Source organism: Triticum urartu, chromosome 3 (assembly GCF_003073215.2).
Source record: "Triticum urartu cultivar G1812 chromosome 3, Tu2.1, whole genome shotgun sequence".
NCBI classification, from domain to species: domain Eukaryota; kingdom Viridiplantae; phylum Streptophyta; class Magnoliopsida; order Poales; family Poaceae; genus Triticum; species Triticum urartu.
Window position 1 is genome coordinate 687,025,328 of NC_053024.1, and position 9,034 is coordinate 687,034,361.

Below are 9,034 nucleotides of genomic sequence, written 5' to 3' on the forward strand. Positions count from 1 at the left end.
CGGCATAGATACGGGTGACACGTCACCGATCCAGAGCGCACCGACCAGGACATATGCCGACGGCACCCGTCGGCATAGCTGACACGTCATCGATCCGCGGCGCTGTCAATCTGCCCTGGCCGCAGCTATGCCGACGGCTTTGCCGTCGGCATAGTTTTTTTTCTATTTTTCTTTTTCCCATATAGTATTATTATTATTATTATTAAGCATACATATAGTATGTGTTAATAAGCATATAGTATGTGTTAATAAGCATACATATAGTTTTTTTTCTTTTTCTTCACTGTTTTCTTTATTATTATTATTTAACTAACTTACATACAGTATGTGTTAATAAGCATACATACATTATTTTTCGGTTCTGTATAGAGCGGTGTGACCCCCTTCACGAACGGTGCCGCCGCCAGCCGGCAACTGGAATGGGGAACAACCGCATCGGGTCTATACAAAGGGAACTTTGCTCCAAGTGTTCATATATATCGGATGACCTACCACAATCAGATGTTGTTATGCCATGTCCGAAGAGGCGGCACGCATCTCCGGGGTGTGGCCCCGTCACGGACGGCGCCGCCGCCAGCACCTGGACGGGGGGAACGGACGCGTCGGGTCTACATGGAGTGGATGTATCTGTGGGTTTGGCCCGGGTGTCCTTGTGGGCAGACCTGACACAACCGGGTGGAGAGGTCTACTGGTCAAAGCCCGTCCGTGCAAAGTCAAAGGGCTAGATCCCGTGGTCAAACGATACAGGGTTAGCCGGGACGGGGGCCCTGGGGGGTAGCAATGCCACCGGAGCGTCGTACCGGGCCCTCATACATGCGGGGTGGTGTTGTGGCATGTCCGAAGAGGCAGCACGCGTCTCCGGGGTGTGGCCCCCGTCACGGACGGCGCCGACGCTGGCACCTGGAGGGGGAAACGGACGCGTCGGATCTACACGGAGAGGATCTTGCTGTGGGTCTGGACTGGATGTTGCTCCCCGGTGTCCCTTTGGGCTGACCTGACACAACCGGGTGGAGAGGTCCACTGGTCAAAGCCCGTCAGTGGGAAGTCAAAGGGCTAGATCTCGTGGTCAACCACTCCAGGGTTAGGCGGGACGGGGGCCCTGGGGGGTAGCAATGCCATCGGAGCGTTGTACCGCGCCTCATGCATGCGGGGTGGTGTTGTGGCATGTCCGAAGAGGCCGCACGCGTCTCCGGTGCGTGGCCCCCCTCACGGACGGCGCCGCCGCCGGCACCTGGAGGGGGGAAACTACCGCATCGGGTCTACACGGAGTGGATTTAGCTGTGGGTTTGGCCCAGATGTTGCTCCCCGGTGTCCCTCTGGGCCGACCCGACACAACCGGGAGGAGAGGTCCACTGGTCAAAGCCCATCCATGCAAAGTCAAAGGGCTAGATCCCGTGGTCAACCGCTCCAGGGTTAGGCGGGACGGGGGCCCTGGGGGTAGCAATGCCACCGGAGCGTCGTACCGGGCCCTCATACATGCGGGGTGGTGTTGTGGCATGTCCGAAGAGGCAGCACGCGTCTCCGGGGTGTGGCCCCCGTCACGGACGGCGCCGACGCTGGCACCTGGAGGGGGAAACGGACGCGTCGGGTCTACACGGAGAGGATCTTGCTGTGGGTCTGGACTGGATGTTGCTCCCCGGTGTCCCTTTGGGCCGACCTGACACAACCGGGTGGAGAGGTCCACTGGTCAAAGCCCGTCAATGGGAAGTCAAAGGGCTAGATCTCGTGGTCAACCACTCCAGGGTTAGGCGGGACGGGGGCCCTGGGGGGTAGCAATGCCATCGGAGCGTCGTACCGCGCCTCATGCATGCGGGGTGGTGTTGTGGCATGTCCGAAGAGGCCGCACGCGTCTCCCGTGCGTGGCCCCCCTCACGGACGACGCCGCCGCCGGCACCTGGAGGGGGGAAACTACCGCATCGGGTCTACACGGAGTGGATTTAGCTGTGGGTTTGGCCCAGATGTTGCTCCCCGGTGTCCCTCTGGGCCGACCCGACACAACCGGGTGGAGAGGTCCACTGGTCAAAGCCCATCCATGCAAAGTCAAAGGGCTAGATCCCGTGGTCAACCGCTCCAGGGTTAGGCGGGACGGGGGCCCTGGGGGTAGCAATGCCACCGGAGCGTCGTACCGGGCCCTCATACATGCGGGGTGGTGTTGTGCCATGTCCGAAGAGGCCGCACGCGTCTCCGGTGCGTGGCCCCCCTCACGGACGGCGCCGCCGCCGGCACCTGGAGGGGGGAAACTACCGCATCGGGTCTACACGGAGTGGATTTAGCTGTGGCTTTGGCCCAGATGTTGCTCCCCGGTGTCCCTCTGGGCTGACCCGACACAACCGGGTGGAGAGGTCCACTGGTCAAAGCCCATCCGTGCAAAGTCAAAGGGCTAGATCCCGTGGTCAACCGCTCCAGGGTTAAGCGGGACGGGGGCCCTGGTGGGGTAGCAATGCCACCGGAGCGTCGTACCGGGCCCTCATACATGCTGGGTGGTGTTGTGGCATGTCCGAAGAGGCCGCACGCGTCTCCGGTGCGTGGCCCCCCTCACGGACGGCGCCGCCGCCGGCACCTGGAGGGGGGAAACTACCGCATCGGGTCTACACGGAGTGTATTTAGCTGTGGGTTTGGCCCAGATGTTGCTCCCCGGTGTCCCTCTGGGCCGACCCGACACAACCGGGTGGAGAGGTCCACTGGTCAAAGCCCATCCGTGCAAAGTCAAAGGGCTAGATCCCGTGGTCAACCGCTCCAGGGTTAGGCGGGACGGCGGCCCTGAGATGTAACAATGCCACCGGAGCGTCGTACCGGGCCCTCATACATGCGGGGTGGTGTTGTGGCATGTCCGAAGAGGCCGCACGCGTCTCCGGTGCGTGGCCCCCCTCACGGACGGCGCCGCCGCCGGCACCTGGAGGGGGGAAACTACCGCATCGGGTCTGCACGGAGTGGATTTAGCTGTGGGTTTGGCCCAGATGTTGCTCCCCGGTGTCCCTCTGGGCTGACCCGACACAACCGGGTGGAGAGGTCCACTGGTCAAAACCCATCTGTGCAAAGTCAAAGGGCTAGATCCCGTGGTCAACCGCTCCAGGGTTAGGCGGGACGGGGGCCCTGGGGGGGTAGCAATGCCACCGGAGCGTCGTACCGGGCCCTCATACATGCGGGGTGGTGTTGTGGCATGTCCGAAGAGGCCGCACGCGTCTCCGGTGCGTGGCCCCCCTCACGGACGGCGCCGCCGCCGGCACCTGGATGGGGGAAACTACCGCATCGGGTCTACACGGAGTGGATTTAGCTGTGGGTTTGGCCCAGATGTTGCTCCCCGGTGTCCCTCTAGGCCGACCCGACACAACCGGGTGGAGAGGTCCACTGGTCAAAGCCCATCCGTGCAAAGTCAAAGGGCTAGATCCCGTGGTCAACCGCTCCAGGGTTAGGCGGGACGGGGGCCCTGAGGGGTAGCAATGCCACCGGAGCGTCGTACCGGGCCCTCATACATGCGGGGTGGTGTTGTGGCATGTCCGAAGAGGCCGCACGCGTCTCCGGTGCGTGGCCCCCCTCAAGGACGGCGCCGCCACCGGCACCTGGAGGGGGGAAACTACCGCATCGGGTCTACACGGAGTGGATTTAGCTATGGGTTTGGCCCAGATGTTCCTCCCCGGTGTCCCTCTGGGCCGACCAGACACAACCGGGTAGGGAGGTCCACTGGTCAAAGCCCATCCGTGCAAAGTCAAAGGGCTAGATCCCGTGGTCAACCGCTCCAGGGTTAGGCGGGACGGGGGCCCTGGGGGGTAGCAATGCCACCGGAGCGTCGTACCGGGCCCTCATACATGCGGGGTGGTGTTGTGGCATGTCCAAAGAGGCCGCACGCGTCTCCGGTGCGTGGCCCCCCTCACGGATGGCGCCGCCGCCGGCACCTAGAGGGGGGAAACTACCGCATCGGGTCTACACGGAGTGGACTTAGCTGTGGGTTTGGCCCATATGTTGCTCCCCGGTGTCCCTCTGGGCTGACCCGACACAATCGGGTCGAGAGGTCCACTGGTCAAAGCCCATCCGTGCAAAGTCAAAGGGCTAGATCGCGTGGTCAACCGCTCCAGGGTTAGGCGGGACGGGGGCCCTGGGGGGTAGCAATGCCACCGGAGCGTCGTACCGGGGCCTCATACATGCGGGGTGGTGTTGTGGCATGTCCGAAGATGCCGCACGCGTCTCCGGTGCGTGGCCCCCCTCACGGACGGCGCCGCCGCCGGCACCTGGAGGGGGAAACTACCGCATCGGGTCTACACGGAGTGGATTTAGCTGTGGGTTTGGCCCAGATGTTGCTCCCCGGTGTCCCTCTGGGCCGACCCGACACAACCGGGTGGCGAGGTCCACTGGTCAAAGCCCATCCGTGCAAAGTTAAAGGGCTAGATCTCGTGGTCAACCGCTCCAGGGTTAGGCGGGACGGGGGCCCTGGGGGTAGCAATGCCACCGGAGCGTCGTACCGGGCCCTCATACATGCGGGGTGGTGTTGTGGCATGTCCGAAGAGGCCGCACGCGTCTCCGGTGCGTGGCCCCCCTCACGGACGGCGCCGCCGCCGGCACCTGGAGGGGGGAAACTACCGCATCGGGTCTACACGGAGTGGATTTAGCTGTGGGTTTGGCCCAGATGTTGCTCCCCGGTGTCCCTCTGGGCCGACCCGACACAACCGGGTGGGGAGGTCCGCTGGTCAATGCCCGTCCGTGCAAAGTCAATGGGCTAGATCCCGTGGTCAAACTCTACAGGGCTAGGCAGGACGGGGGCCCTGGGGGTATCAATGCCACCGGAGCGTCGCACCGGGCCCTCATACATGCGGGGTCGTGTGGTGGCATGTCCGAAGAGGCGGCACGCGTCTCCGGGGTTTGGGCCCCCTCACGGACGGCGCCACCGCCGGCACCTGGAGGGGGGAAACGGACGCGTCGGGTCTACACGGAGGGGATCTTGCTGTGGGTCTGGCCCGGATGTTGCTCCAAAGTGTTCCTATGGGCTGACCTAACACAACCGGGTGGAGAGGTCCACTGGTCAAATCCCGTCCGTGCAAAGTCAAAGGGCTAGATCCCGTGGTCAAACGCTACAGGGTTTGGCGGGTCGGGGGGCCCTGGGGGGGTAGCAATGCCACCGGAGCATCGCACCGGGCCCTCATACATGCGGGGTGGTGTGGTGGCATGTCCGAAGAGGCGGCACGTGTCTCCGGGGCGTGCCCCCCTCACGGACGGCGATGACACGGTAGCAGACGGATCAGGCACTCGCATAGTTACCGGATCAGGCACTCGGTAACGGTACCCCTCAGTCAGTTGCTTTCCTACGTATCACCTTTCACGAGACCATAGAAAAAAATATACGTGATATTTTAGAAAATTGTTGTACAATATAAAAAAGATCATGTCATTAAAAATAATGTTTCAAATCATTAAAGAAAATGTATGGTACATTTTAAATAATGTTCTGCATGTAAAAAATATGTATAAGAAAACATTAAAATATTTATAAAAAATAAGAAAACATTACAAAATTTATACAAAATAAGAAAAGTAAAAATAAAAATATGCCGACGGCAAAGCCGTCGGCATAGCTGCGGCCATAGGGAAGCTTATACGCGGATCGGTGACGTGGCTAATAAAAAAAAGTATGCCTATGGCTAAGCCGTCGGCATAGGTGCCACGTGGCGCCCTGAGCTATGCCGACGGTGTTGTCTATGTATCCACATATGTATCTGAGTTTCCCATCAATACAATTATAGCATGGATAATAAACGATTATCATGAACAAGGAAATATAATAATAACCAATTTATTATTGCCTGTAGGGCATATTTCCAACACCTACGGGCGGCACCGAAATGTTGTCCCAACAGGTTCCAAACAGGGAGGAGGTGGTCCTGGAGGCGCCGCAGGGCGACCTCCCGGACTCCAGGAGTAAAGGGGAGGAAACACCCCAGGGCTCCAAGTCCGGCTTAAGGCCGGGCACAGCTCCAGAATCTTCAAGGGTTCCAGAGTCTGGCAGGCGACCTCCTTCCAAGAGGAGCAAGCCTACCGTGCCGGTGACCTCCGTCCAACCGGAGGCGCCGGACAATATGTTGGAGGCGCTCCAAGGTGCCTCCATCGACGAGGGGCACCGCACATTTATGAGTGCGGTGATCCAGAAGGTTCAGTCTGCCAAAAGCGGACTGACTGAAGCTTGTACAAGCCTTTTAACAGGCTTTGAGGTAAGTAAAGAATGTTTGAATAATGTTACCGCATAGACAGTAGCCCCTGATGCTCTGTTGGGCGTTCGGGAAGAAAAGACGAATAGAGGATCAAAGCATTCACAGGAGTCTAACAAAAGGAGTCCATATGCGTATGCAGGCTTCTCTGCTAGCGTCCGCCGCGCTGACTGCGGAAGTGGACGTGCTGAAGCAGAGCCTCGAGAAGTCTGAGCAAGAGCTCTGGCGTGCCAAGAAGCAGCTCAAGGAGAAGGAAGGTAAGAAATACCCTGTTTGAATATGTATATAAAAAGGTGCAATTGCGAAAAATGACAGGAGTATCGTGGCTATTGTAGGGGCCACGTCGGAGGTGGCGACCCTGAAGCAAGCGCTGCTCGAGGCCGAGAAGAGGTCGGCCGCGGAGCGCACTGAGCAAGAGAGGTATGAGGCCGAGGTTGGCAAGGTGCGGCAAGAGCTCCAGGCTCTCATGGAAAAACATGAGAGTTTGGAGCGTGACTCAAGGACGCGAGCGTCCGAGCTCGCGGAGGCTACTGAAAGTGCCAAGTCTGCCAAGGCCGAATCCCAGAAGACCCTCCAGGAGTTGGATGAGGTGAAGAAGATAGCGGCGGTTAAGGCATTCTTTATGCAAAGTAAACACATAAGCGTGAGTTACTTGTCACTTAACCGAATCCGGAGTTCTCCAGGCGTGTTCGTAGATCTTCCCCGGAGTATATCTGATGCCGCCGCATTCTATCGAGTCGAGGAGGGCAGCTCGACGGAGAAGGTGTTCTGGTCTCAGTACGCTGAGGCCGGACACCCCGTGCCCCTGAGCGACCAGTTGAAGCAACTGGTCGAGCTCCACAAGGCGGCCGAACAGGCCATGAAGGGCCTCATAGTTCAGCTGTGGCCTGGAGAGGCTCAGTCTGGGAGCTATTTCGGGCTGGTGCGGCGGATGGTGGAGGCCTGTCCAAGGCTCGAAGTCATCAAGCGCTCCGTCTGCATTGAAGGTGCCCGTAGGGCCCTTGCCCGTGCAAAGGTGCACTGGGGCAAGCTGGATGCTGAGAAGCTTGTGAAGGACGGGCCACCGCCGGGGAAAGAGCATCGCAAGCCCGAAAATTATTATAAGGATGTTCTGAAGGGTGCCCGCCTTGTGGCGGATGAATGTTCTATGGATGTGATTTTTGAATAAAACTCGCTCGTTTTGTCCCGTGCGCTGAAAAACTTGTTCATATGCGCTTAAGCAATGCTATTTGAATTTAAAATATTACCTTCTGTGCGGCTGTTTATCAATACTGAGAGATGGCGAGTCGTCGGCTTCTGCCCCCTTACCGCTAGTGCTGGGGTGTTCGGGGATAAACCTGGGCGCTCTTTTTCCCATATTTGGGTCCTTCGAGGGAGGCGCTCAGCCCAACGAACGAGGCAATCGAACTATAATGCATGAACACTCTCACTTAGCCATAGAATTCTATAATTTTAAATTTCGGCGAAGCCCCTAGTATTCGGAAGACCGAGTTCGGGGCGCTATCTACGCCTTGGCCGGACAGAGCCGACTCCTCGCCCTAAGCGGCATAAGTCTTTAAGGACTCGAAAAGACCTCTCGAACAGCGACCAGCTCTCGCCTCATCATGACGGTCAGTTTTAGCTTGCTCCACTGAGGTGCTCGACCCAGCTTAACTGGGGCACAATCGCAGTGGTTCTCCTAGTGCTACCTTAGCCGATATAGCGGAACGTAAGGCACCAAAACATAGGAGCCGGGCAAACCCAACTATTGACCCAAGACATGATTCGGAGCCGATGCATATAATGCTATAAGTTCGGGGTGCCGCACTTGTTAAAGTGTTCAGACTTCTTACACCGTGTTGAGGGGTACTGAAGCCCCTGGCGTATTTTGGCCGTACCAAAGTGTACGGGTGCAACATGTCATTAGGGATAAAAGCTATGCATTGTTCATTAAAATAGCTGCGATCAAAGCAGAACGATACAAGTAATGCGATAAACGAAAAGCTGGACTATTTAACATGTCTGCTCCAGGGGCAAGCTACGGAATAGTATGCGAAACAGGTATATTGCTCGTGATAGAGATCACCTGTGATTTCCGTAATGCGGCATGGCTTGTCTGCTACCCTGGTTCTTGCTTCGTTTGTGCGGCAATTAAACTGCCGAACAAGCCTTCCGAAGAGTAGAGTCCTGGAAGTAAGAGAAAAGTAAAAAAAGTTCGGCAGCCCCTGGCGCGGTTTAAGCCGTGTTTTGGGCATGCCGTGATGGTGCCCCTTCCCTTATGCCCATGGTATTTCCAGAGCGTAGTTATGGACGTGAAGTACTGGCGTTGCCTTTTTGCGGGGGTTGGGGTTGGGGCCGCATTGCTACACCTGCTCGGAACATGCCAGGCGGTCTTGTTGTAGGTTACTCCGGGCGCGCTTGACTGTGTCCGGACGTTTAATGGCCGGACTAGAGAACTGCCTGGAGAGGCTGCTTTGTACTTCCGCTGCAAGGGCCGCCGTGTGCTCCTCCGTTCGGAGGGAGCGTTCGGTGTTTCCATTGACCGTAATTACTCCTCGAGGGCCTGGCATCTTGAGCTTAAGGTATGCGTAGTGCGGGACCGCATTGAACTTGGAGAATGCGGTTCGCCCGAGCAGTGCGTGATAACCACTGCGGAACGGGACTATGTCGAAGATTAACTCCTCGCTTCGGAAATTATCCGGAGATCCGAAGACCACTTCAAGTGTGACCAAGCCTGTGCAGCTGGCCTCTACACCGGTCATTTTGGTGGGCTTAATCCTCGAGGGATCTATGCCCATTTTCCGCACTGTATCCTGGTAAAGCAGGTTCAGGCTACTGCCGCCGTCCATAAGGACTCTAGT